This window comes from Dendrobates tinctorius, unplaced genomic scaffold (genome assembly GCF_039654945.1).
Source record: "Dendrobates tinctorius isolate UK_male_01 unplaced genomic scaffold, ASM3965494v1 ptg000090l, whole genome shotgun sequence".
Classification (NCBI taxonomy): domain Eukaryota; kingdom Metazoa; phylum Chordata; class Amphibia; order Anura; family Dendrobatidae; genus Dendrobates; species Dendrobates tinctorius.
In genome coordinates this window covers 69248-81537 of record NW_027361758.1, presented here as the reverse complement: position 1 = coordinate 81537, position 12290 = coordinate 69248, and the positions used below count along the sequence as shown (strand labels likewise).

The 12290-nt window shown below is 44.4% G+C and overlaps 1 protein-coding gene across 1 annotated transcript in view; it reads left to right on the top strand.

Moving 5' to 3' along the window:
* The window catches only part of LOC141098305 (uncharacterized), an 84615-nt gene that overhangs the window by 58620 nt on the left and 13705 nt on the right, over window positions 1–12290 (top strand). The window contains exon 2 of the transcript XR_012234205.1: window positions 324–448. The gene's annotated coding sequence lies outside the window, so the exon portion shown is untranslated. The remainder of the gene's footprint in view (window positions 1–323; window positions 449–12290) is intronic.

Sequence of the window (12290 nt, the reverse complement as noted above, 5' to 3'; positions counted from 1 at the left end):
TTGGGATATTTACCTGCCTATTAGGGACCAATGCTGCCTACTGGAGACCTATGCTGCCTATTGGGGACATTTATCTGCTTATTGAGGACTCTCACACCACACCAGTCTGAGCCTGAGGTTAAAGCGGTGTTCCACCAATATGGGCACTGGTGAGGCTGAAATGATATGGACTGGCAAGGCTGCATTGATGGGCACTGATCAGACGGCATTGATGGGCAGTGCAGTTTGTATGTCTCTGTGTGGGCAATTTTATTGCTGGTATATTGTTTTTGTAGTGCTGTATATATATTGGTATTTTACTAATAGCAATTTGGAATTTCTAGGAAACAATGATATCAAGAAAGAGAAAAATTGCTTCACTTGTTATGACTAGCAGTGAAAAATATGGAACCGAACATTGACCATCTCATTAGCCAAAAGCAGGCCCATAGTTCCCATTGAAATACCGGTAAGTTTGTTGATTTAACTTTACTTGTTCTTTGTTTTAAATATTGTATTTGTTCCTGTTTTGTTTTTTTACTATAAAATAAGATATGTGCAGTGTGCATAGGAATTTGTTCAGCATTTTTTTAAACTATATTCTGGACCATGAAGTTTGAGGACCCCTGTTCTAAGGCCCCCAACTTTGCATTTTCCATGTGGGCCAAGGGATTATCCATCCGCACCAGGACCTCCGATACAGACAAGTATTCCGCAAACTTCTCGGTCATTGACCACACCAGCGCCAGCAGTTCCAACTTGAAAGAGCTATAATTGTCTAGGTTCCGTTTCCAGTCATGAAGAGACTGGCTCGCATAGGCTATCACTCGTTCTTTCTCCACTTGCATTTGTGACAGATCATGAAAACTTCAATCGGTATAGAGAATGAAGGGCTTTGAGAAATCTGCATAGGCGAGTATTGGGGCCTCCGTCAGGGACATTTTCAAAGCTTCTTCTTGCCGACTTCACCACTGAATGGTTGGGTTCTTCGAGTCGGCTGGCACTCCCTTTAACAATGGGTTGGCTATGTGGGTGACATTTTTCACAAATCTTTGGTAGTACCCAGTAAGCCCCAGGAAGGTCCGTACGTCTTTCACCTTCATGGGGGTGGGCCACTCTTGCACAGCTGCCACCTTCTCACATGCAGATCTTACCCCTTCACTGGACACGACATGCCCCAAATATTCAATCTGTTTGCAAAAGAGATGACATTTTAGTGGCTTCACCTTCAGGCCATGGCTCTGTAACTGACTTAGCACTTGTTCCAGCCGCTGGAGGTGTTCTTCAAAGGTGGGCGCGTAGATGATGATATCGTCAAGATAGATCAGTGTGGCCTCGAAATTCAAATCCCCAAGGTATCTCTCCATCAAGTGTTCGAACTTCCTGGGAGCCTTAGTCAGGCCAAAGGGCATAGGGTTGAACTCGAATAATCCCATGGGCAATACAAACGCTGTCTTTGGCCGGTCATGTTCAGCCATGGGCACCTACCAGTACCTGCTGGCCAGATCAAGGGAAGAAAAGTACTTTGCCTGTCCCAAGGCTGATAGGGACTTCTCAAATCTTGGCAATGGATAGGAGTCCTGTCCTGTACAGGCATTCAGCTGTCTGAAATCGACACAGAAACATATGGTCCCATTTTTTCTCGGATCAGAACAATGGGAGCCGCCTACGGTCTCTGACTTTCTCGTATCACTCCACTCTACAACATGTGAGCTAACATCTCTTTCACTTCTTTGTATATCTGGGGAGGTATCTGTCGGTATCTTTCCCAAACTGGCGCGGCACACCCCATAGGGATTTCATGAGCGATGGTCTGAGTGCAACCGAAGTCACATTCATGGCGGGCAAAGATATCTTGATAACGCTCTAGCACATCTTCCACTTGCTGCACCTACTGGGGTGATAGTCCTGTCAAATCAGCATCTGTTCTAAGATCCTACTACGACCCTCCTTCATGCTGCCTGGCGGGGGTTCCGATGTCACTGTAACTGCTAGAGTCCAGGGATCTCTTCACTCTTAGGTAGGAGGATGAGACTGTGTTTCCCCAGGTTGACACACCGTGCTACAAAGTTGCCGTCTTGAACTGTGGCTAATGCCCGGGCTACGAACAGTCCAGGGGGCACTTGATCCATTTATCTTATGTCGGCTTTATTTGCAGTTACACCCCCTCAAGGGGTGTACAAGCTCGTACTGGCAACGTTAGCACTGTCTGGCCGGGCGGTAGAGTAATTTTGTCAGCCGCAGAAACCATCACCTTCCCCAAGATTTTTCCTTCCCCTGATGTCTCCTGAGCTTGGGCAGCTTGGATTAGTTGCTGGAACACCTTCCATTGAGGGGTTTTTGGGGCTCCACTGGTTCAAAAAGGGCTCTCATGGCTCATTGATTAGAAACTGTCCAATCTCTTTCAGTACATTCATTTTGAGAGCCATTATGGGCCCATAGCCGACATTCCCTGAAATGAAAATGACCCCTTTACGGCCTACATCCTTCCCGCACACTACGATCTCCATCCAGACCACCCCGGTGACCGGAATGGGCAATTGATTGGCTGCTGTCAATGTTACTACTGGCCCCCACTCTGGCCGTGATACTTCTGGGAATTGTTGCCTGAAGTAAGCTTCCGGCATGATGATCACCTGTGACCCGGTGTCAATCAAGCAGTGAGCAGCTCGCCCATTTACTACAGCCCAGACTGTTGGACTCACAGAAACTATGCGTTCAGGACTTCCTTCTCCTTTCCTTTGTCTTTCAGGCTCTGGGCTGCGTCGCTCAGCCACGGAGGGCACTAGTTTAACAGCTGCCGTGGAAGGGACCGACCTTGGCTTGCACAGCCTCGAGCGTAATGTCCTGTCTTTCCACATCTGTAGCAAGTCAGGTCTCTTTCTGCACTAATTGGTATCGCTCCCTGACTGGGTCCAACGGAAGGGCAGGACCCTACATCACTCCTATCCCTTGGCGAGGGGGCTGCTCTCGATGGTTCTTGAGCCGTAGCGGGGGCTCTTCTGAAGCTGGACCATTCACTCTGCATTTCATGTATTTCCTTCCAGATCTCAAAGGGCCCACTCCGGCTTGGCTGCGGGCGGGGTAGGTACTCCATTGCTCCAGACCATCCCTGCTAGGGCCACCACCCCTGTTCCTGCTCTCTCACGCATGCCTCCTCCCCTACTTTTAGGAAGGTCATACGTGGGCTAGTGCGCAGGTGTTCTCGCAAAGCCTGCTTAAGCGGCGCATCCCTGAGACCCAAAACAAACTGATCTCTCAATATCCTATCAGGGGGCCCCACATCATCCCTTTTAGTGATGTGAGCATGCACCTCCTGCAACGCATTGATCTACTGCGTCACTGTCTCTCCCTCCCGCTGAACGCGGTGAAACAATTGCATCCGCAACTCTCCCACGTCAGTGGGATCACCATGCATTTCTTCTAGAATCTGCATCACCTTATCCAACGTACTGTATTCCACTCATGGGGGGCGGAACATAACAGAGTACCAGTCCTCACCATCCAGGGTCATTAAGGCTATCACAGCCTGTATAGCAGGGGTCATAGGGTGCATCTGCAACATGCTCTTAACCCTCTCAGTCCAGTCCCACAACATCATATTACTCCCCGTAGAAGATTGCTAAGCATGGCCCCCAATGGCAAGCTCGACCTCGGGGTACTCATGATGGACTGATCTGCAGCATCTGTGTCCAAAGACTGCATCCTGCCGACTACATCAAATGTAACAGGTATTCAGATGTAGTGCCACAGAAGCACAGAGCAGGGGTTAACAATTACTTATTTTATCAATACAGGGATAACCTCCTTGCAGGGAGCAACAGGAAATTGATAAAAGATGAGGGGTAAACCAGGGAAAGACTAATTCAGAATGGCAGTATATATACTAATTCCACTTAGTGTGACTCGGTTGTCTGTTTCTTCTCCTTCCCTGCCTAACAAATTGGCCTCCCTTCTGGCGGCAGCGGGCGGTCACTGGTCTTACCCCTGAGCCCCTTGTCCGTTATGCTGCAGCGCAGCAAAGTGGTGTTCACGGCAATCCTCCACTCGGCGTGTGTTCCTCCGTACGCCCGCCAAAACCTGGGTGTCGTCGCAGCACCTGGCCGTGATTGCTACTATGCGGCCTATCTTTCCCAGCAGCCCTGCACCGGTCCTCTCTGACTCCTCTCTCTGGCGGGGAGCCCCCGTCTTTTCCCGTGCAAATCCTTTTATATCTCCCTGGCTCGCTACGCCCCTTCTACACAGGTTAAGGGTTTGCTCCATCTCCAATCTCCTTCCCCCCTGCGACAGTAGGTTCGACCCCAGCAGTTCCGGACCCAGTTCCCTGTCAGCACCCACAGCCCCGTCTTCTCCTCTACATCTGCACACCCCAAACCTCTAAAGGCAGGTATTCTAAAGAGACACTTCCTCAGAAGGAGAATAAATTGTTCTAATTACATGATTTTTGTTTAAGCGAGCTGCTAAATTCCGAGAGAGGAATTAGAAAAGGATTCAGAAGAGAAAAGGACACAAGAAGGGAAGAAATACTTATGGCTAGAAATAAATACACATTGGCACACCAAATGTGGTTCATTTCTAAATACAATGAATGTTGGCAGGAAATGAGAGAGGTTACAGAGATATAGCTCCATCCTACCTATTAGCCTTATATTGAGTAAACGAGTCACAAAAGAAACCAATCCTAAAAAAAAAAAATAATAATGACCAGCTCCTCCGAACAGAATAAAGCAAATGTGAACAGGAGCAAGCTGTTATGACTGTGTAATGTAAAAACTAAAGAATACAGAAACACTCTGTAAACGCTAGATATATTCAAACATTGAATACATGAAATTTGGACTACATTATTGCTATATAGAATATGCTTATAAAAATGAAGTTAATTAGCACATAAATTGACTAATTCATGTGAGCCCAATAGCTGCGACTAGGTGTACCTTTCCTTGATTGGACCCTAACCTATTATTTTGTACCATGTAACTATTGATCACTTACAAATGGACTAAGAATTTTAAAGACATACTGGTACGCAGTAATTTCCAACGCACTACTGTCAAGAAGACCTTTGGTACGAAGGTCCCAAAATTCCCAAGTGGCAACTATCGAGCCTGACTGAACATACAAAAAGTCTTGACATTCAAATCTAGTGATGGGCAAAAAGAATTAAAAATCTCTCAAAATATGCAATACAGAGGGTGTCGTGTATTGCCACATTTACATAAGCTGATGAGCAAAATGGTAGCAATGTTTTGAACTTTTGACTTTTAGGCTTTATACGTCACCATCCACTACTGCTTCTGGTGGTTGAAGAACCTTTTTCGTCCCGTATAGTACAAATTACAACCTGTTTTCACATTCCATAATAGCTCAGTGTGTTATTAGGTTGATTCCAAAATGAATAGTCACTGGTTCTAATTGAGGAGCAGCCATGAAGATTTCCCAAGAAAAGAGAAACAGTATCATCCAGCTCATTGATATTGGTCTCTCGGCCAAGAAAATAGCCAAATTGAATCATTTGAGTGCCATGACAGTTGGAAGAATATGAAATGAAGTCTGTCCATCCATTCAGAAGTCAAGAGTTAGAGATCCAGTGAAAATAACGGAATCAACAAGTCGGCTCATCACAAGGTCTATCAGTTCTGGTGCACCAAACACGGCAGTGAAAGTGGCTCGTATGCTTCTTAATAGTAAGATCACAGATGTCTATGCAAGCACTGTGAGATGCACGTTATACAAGTCTGGAATGGTGGCCTAAAAAAAAGAGAAGAAGCCTTGACTTCAATATCATCATAAGAAGCATCACCTTGAGTTTGCAAAAAAGTACGAAAAGTGGACAGTAGAAGATTGGCAATGGGTGATTTGGAGCAATGAGATGCAAGTCAATACACTAGGCTCTGATGAGTGCAAATGGGTCTGGAAGAAACAAGGGAAAAATGGGGCTAACGGATCGGTGGAGGAAGCCTGATGATTCCAAGGCATTGGATACTTGACCAGGATTGATGGTGATCTCAATGCTGAGCTATATGTGAGTCTCCTAAAAGAAGAATTACTTCATACATAGGTATGAAAGGACTACATAGTGTGCCAGCAGAACAATGACGTGAAACATACATCGAGATTGATGAAGAAATTGTTCAATTACAATGAAGTAGAGGTGCTTGATTGGCCCCCACAGTCCCCAAATCTCAACCCTATCGAACACTTGTGGGTAGAGTTGAAGAAAAAGCTCTATACATGCCTAAGTGAGTTGACCGTATGCACCAACTTTGGCAATGTGTAGAAGAAACTGGGGATCATATTTTGGTCAAGGCATGTTTGAATCTGATCGAGAGCATGCCCAGAAGGATTCAGGCAATGTTGAAAGCCAAAGATGGATTTACAAAATATTAACAAAATAATAAAAATTTTAATTTAGATTTTTAGGAGCAAAACAGTAACAATACAGTGACATGATAACAATCTGCATAACTAACCATATGCAAAATGATTGCAAGTCAAATTTATGTATGAGATAACCAAGATTATTGTCTATAAAATTATAGTAGTCTCGTGTTCGAAGTAGTAGTGGATGGTGAGATATGGAGCCTGAAAGTCAAAAGTTCAAAACATTGCTATCCTTTTGCTCATCAGTGTAGATCTAACATCAAGGAAATTAAAAGTATCTGGCAGATTGTTTTGAATATAAAGAGTGCAGTGGGGACATCTGTGACACAACATGGCTAAAACAGATTCAAAGACATTTTTTTTAAAAAGTCCATAGCTGGAATGAAAAAAATGTTAAAGGTAATGTTATAAAATGGATTTAGATGGAGGAGGTGATGGGAAGAAAATTCTTGCCCAACTGAAGGCCAGGTGGATTTGGAAGGTTGATACGGTGGGCCTGAAAGGTTTCAATGAAATACTAAGCTTTGCCATTTTCTTGTGATACAATTGGATACAGTTTTTCGCTGTTAACTTTCCTTGTGTCTGATGATGATTAATAGGTTAGACATTGGGATCTTTGTTTATACCTTCTTCAGTTTTCTACAGTAGGAATCTGGAAATCTAGCGGCCTATGATCCAGGAAGATTATACATTAGAACATGTATGAGAGTCATTTCTCTTAAATTTGTCAATCATTGGAGTGGACATGGGGACATCTGTTGATATTTTATATATGGATCAATCAGTCCCTCAGGTGTAGAAGTTTGGGAAATCATTGGACTATAACTTGTGATAATTAACAGCCTAGAAAATCCTCACGAGGTGTATAATTACTCCCATTACATCCTATATCACAGAGGAAGAAAAAAAAAAAAAAAGAGCTGGGTTTTTCAATATATCCGCGCTGACCACTCAAGGATGGAAATATTCTAGAAAGCTTTTTTGTACTGACGCTTTTCGTGGCCAATCTACCACTTCCTCAGGGCTACAGAATTTATTTTTTTCTTCCTCTGTGACATCGGCATCTACAGGAGTCTGCTGCTACCACTGGTTCCTTTCACATCCTGCAAGGGGTTGTGACTGTTCACAACCTGCAAAGGTGAATGCACTAACCGTGTATTGTCACCTAAAATATTACTTTTATCGCCCTATGTGTGCTCTCTTTCCTTAATTTCAAATTACATCCTATAAGAAGATTGAAAACCAAAATCTAACCGATCAATCTCATAGTAACGGTATCATGCGGCGTAATATCTACAAACGATCTATTCAGGAGATTAACCAGAAAAAACAGGGAGCGTAAAGGATATAATTATATCAGACATAATAGCTTTATTAGCAAAAGAAGAAAGACGCGCACTCTTGCTGTGGAGGAGATAGGTGCTGACTGTACGTGGAGGGTCCACAAACAGTAGTCAGTAGATAAACAGTCGCACTCAAGTGTGGATTAATCTTGCAAAAAATCTTGAAGATTTTGTGAAATTTTTGGATTTTTATTTTATTTCAAATGCATCAAATAGTGTAACACCGCAGACAAAAGAAGTATCCAAAATGTGGGTATAATATCGTAATCCAGGATATGAGTATACTATGGTTACGTTTCGACCTACTAGGAGGCCTTTCTCAAACCATACTGAAAAATAAAATAAAAAGCAATTACAACAATGAATATGGACGACAAACTCGCGGAAAGCTGAAAAAGAAAAAATAAACATGAGAAAAATGTGAAAAATTTTTTTAAAAAAATATTTTTTTAAAAAAAATACTAACAAAAAAAACACAACAGAAAAGTAGTGCAAAAAAAACCCTAAAGGCGAAACATATATCTATACAAATTTAAGCACAACAACATAAAGGTCCCTAGGGCAATTAGGAAAATGTCATATAGAGAGTAAAAAAATTAAATTAACCCTCCGTCAGGCGCAATAGATCTGACAGGCACACAGTAATTAGTTTCACTTCTCTCTCCTTGCCCACTTATCAGAAAACCCCACCCCTCCTAGTTATCTCCTGACTCTACAGGCTCTGTGAAACCTGATATCACAGTGACTCAGCAGACCTTCTAGTGAGCAGATATCAACACTTTGGCTTCTCAGGCACATTGCGCCTGATTTCAACACAAATTGAAAGGTTAGTATTTTCTTTTTTTATTCATCACGATTGTGTATTTAGCTTGTTTTATGAAGGATTAATGCTAAGTTAGTGTACATAAGTACTGTTTTCTTAGACAAAAGGAGGGTGGCTTCTAAGGCACATTGCGCCCTAACACATACTCTTTCTCTCTTGCTTCAGATTTCCTGCTGCAATGGCCAGAAAACAGTATGATTCATCTAAACCCCTTCATTTAGAAGAAATGAAGATTTTTTTTGTTAGAAGATGATGAGGAAGAACCAGCAGTAACTGAGGATTTAGAGGAATCTAGTGACATTTCATCTGAAGATGAGGTAGCAGAATGTAACACTGATTCTGGAACAGAGCAGGATGGTGATGACACTGATACAGAGGAAACAGACACAGATCTAGCTTATTATTTGGGCAAAGATAAAAATACAAAGTGGAACAAAAAGGCACCCAAGAACAAACAGCGCAGAGAATCCCACAATATTATTACACACCTTCCTGGAGTTATTGGAAGTGCTAGAAAAGCTAAAACTGCAGTGGAATGTTGTAGTAATCTAATTATAGATAGCATGTTGGAAACTATTGTTCGGTTCACTAACCAGTATATTGACACAATCAAAGAGCAATTCTCCAGAGAGAGGGACATCAAAAACACTGATGTGATTGAACTCAAGGCATTTATTGGCTTGTTATACCTAGCTGGTGCTTTCAGAGCAAATAGGCAAAGTTTGGAGGAGCTGTGGGGGACAGACGGTGATGGCATCGAAAAATTCAGCCTTGTGATGAATCTGAAACGATTCAAAGTCCTGATCCGTTGCCTCCGTTTCGATGATCGAAGTACCCGGACAGAACGAAAAGGTTATGACCGGCTTGCACCAATTCGGGACATATTTCAACAATTTATTATGAATTGTCAAAAAAGCTATTGCCCGGGGCAAAACCTCACTATTGATGAGATGCTTCCAGGTTTCCGTGGAAGATGTGGTTTTTGGCAATATATACCATCAAAGCCAAACAAATATGGAATTAAAATTTTTGCCATGGTTGATGCAAGGATGATGTACACTATGAACATGGAAGTTTATTGTGGAAGACAGCCACCAGGTCCTTTCAATGTGAGCAACAAGCCTAGTGATGTGGTAAAGAGAATTGCTGAGCCAATGTTTGGATCTGGTCGAAATATCACTGCTGACAACTGGTTTACTGACTTTGATCTGATTGATTTTTTAAAAACGAAAAAGCTGTCATATGTGGGAACTGTTAGAAAAAACAAAAGGCAGTTGCCGCCAGATTTTCTATATACAAAAGGCAAACAACAGTATAGCACTATGTTTGGGTTCAGTAATGGAAAGATTTTAGTTTCTTACATCCCACGCGAGAGGAAAAATGTGATTTTGGTCTCTTCATTACATAATGATTACACCATTGATCCAGAGTCTGGGGAGCTAAGGAAACCAGAAATCATAACTTTTTATAATTTGACCAAAAGCGGCGTTGACACTGCTGACCAAATGTGTGGCAATTTCAATGTAAGTCGAAATACCAAACGCTGGCCGATGGTAATCTTCTTTACAATGCTGAATGTGGGTGGCATCAACTCACAAGTAATTTACCTCGGTAATGAACTTAAACAAATGCGCAGAAGAATGTACCTAAAACAAATGGCTAATGAACTGGTGAGTGGAGAGCTAAGCCTAAGAAGTACAAAGACGGTTGGAATGCCCCTTGCCCTGCAACACCGGTTGAAGAGATATCGTCCAAGGACGTTCCAGAACAAACACCGACTCTACCACCTTCTAAAAGACGCAGTTGTACTACCTGCTCATTTGTATCTGGTTTCAGAAGGCTTTCTAAATATGACTGCAAAATATGTAAAGAATCAATCTGCCTTTCCCATGCAACTTTCGTCTGCCAGCCTTGCTTTTCTAAGTGTACCTGTGCTGCTTCTGCTGCAATTGAAACCACTGAAGATGAGTAGAAAATAATTAAGTAACATCTAAGTGCAATATCCTTTAAGTTTTTTTCCATAATTTTATATTTAAGCAATAGTTAAGTAAAGATAACTGGAGCCTATTTGGCGGCACTACCGAAAAGTGGTACTTTTAGTTTTAATAAGTTTATGGTTAATAAATGTTTTTTTTTTTGCATCTGATTTGGTGTAATCTCTTTTAATACATTCCTATGAAGGTCACTGACTACTTCTATAGTCCTGAAATTGAAATATGTAGCTACTATAGGTGTGTTAGCGCGGGTGGTCAGGAGCGGGAAACTCCGAGAGTGGACCCTCTGGACCGTGGCACCGAGGGGCCCCGGGCGAGCTGCCAGGTGGAACCGACCCCTATACAGGGACCGTTAGGAGCAGGCCCAGGGGTTCGAGTACCACGGTAGCCGGTACCGAGAGGGGCGGCTCAGGATGGACCGGAGTAAGACTGAGACTGGAGTTGGACGGCAGGAGCACTGAAGACAGGACACAAGGCAGGGCTGGAGTAGGACGACAGGAACACTGAAGGCAGGACTGGAGTAGGTCGGCAGGAACACAAGGCAGGACTGGAGTAGGACGACAGGAACACTGAAGGCAGGACTGGAGTAGGTCGGCAGGAACACAAGGCAGGACTGGAGTAGGACGGCAGGAACACAAGGCAGGACTGGAGTAGGACGACAGGAACACTGAAGGCAGCGGGACTGAGAAGCTGCTGTGAGGAGCAGCCGAGACAGGAACTGCAGCAGCAGTGTGTGCACGATGGAGCGAGGCCAGAGTGTCAGGAAACACAACGATCAGGCGCCTCCCTCAGGGGGAAGCGGCCTGATATGGCCCCGTCTGGTCAGCCATTGGTCCACAGGTGCTTCCGGGTTAGGGCACAGCCGGAGCATAGGAAGGAGGCGCGGCCGCGGCCTATGGCGCATAGCACGCAGGGAAGGCATCGGTCACGGACCTGTCTCAGGTGACCGCCGCGGCCGTCGGGTGGAGAGAGGCTGCGGCGTGGGAGCGGAGGGCGACTGCGGCGTGGGAGCGGAGGCCGGGTGAGTATGGCGGAGCGGTGTAACAGTACCCCCTCCCCTAAGCCGCCCCCCCCGGAGGTTAACAAGAAACCTCTTGAGGATACGGGGAGCATTAATATTCTCCCGAGGCTCCCAGGATCTCTCCTCAGGACCAAAGCCCTTCCAATCAACGAGAAAGAAAGTCCTACCTCTAACCCTTTTCACAGCGAGGATGTCCTGTACTTCAAAAATGTTGTCAGCCCCCACCGGCTGAGGACCAAGATCAAGCGAGGAGTGGAAACGATTCAGCACCACAGGCTTCAGGAGAGAGACGTGAAAGGTGTTCGGGATCCGGAGCGAAGCAGGCAACCTCAATTTGTAGGGAACTTCGTTAATACGTCCCAGAATTTCAAACGGACCGATGTAGCGTGGACCCAACTTGTAAGAGGGCAGTTTTAGTCGGACGAATTTGGAGGAGAGCCAGACCTTGTCGCCAACACGATACGGAGGAGAATCCAACCTCTTTTTGTCAGCATAGTTCTTCATCTGATCAGCGGATCTCTTGAGTGATGTGTTGGTCTCAGCCCAAATCTTAGAAAATTCCGAGGACAAGGCATTGGCCGCGGGTACCTCAGAGGCAGGGGTTATCGGAAGAGGAACACCAGGATGTCTGCCAAAAACAATGAAAAACGGAGACTTGGCCGAAGACTCACCAGCATGGTTGTTATAAGCGAACTCTGCCCAGGGGAGTAAGTTGACCCAATCGTTCTGGTGGGCGTTAGAGAAGT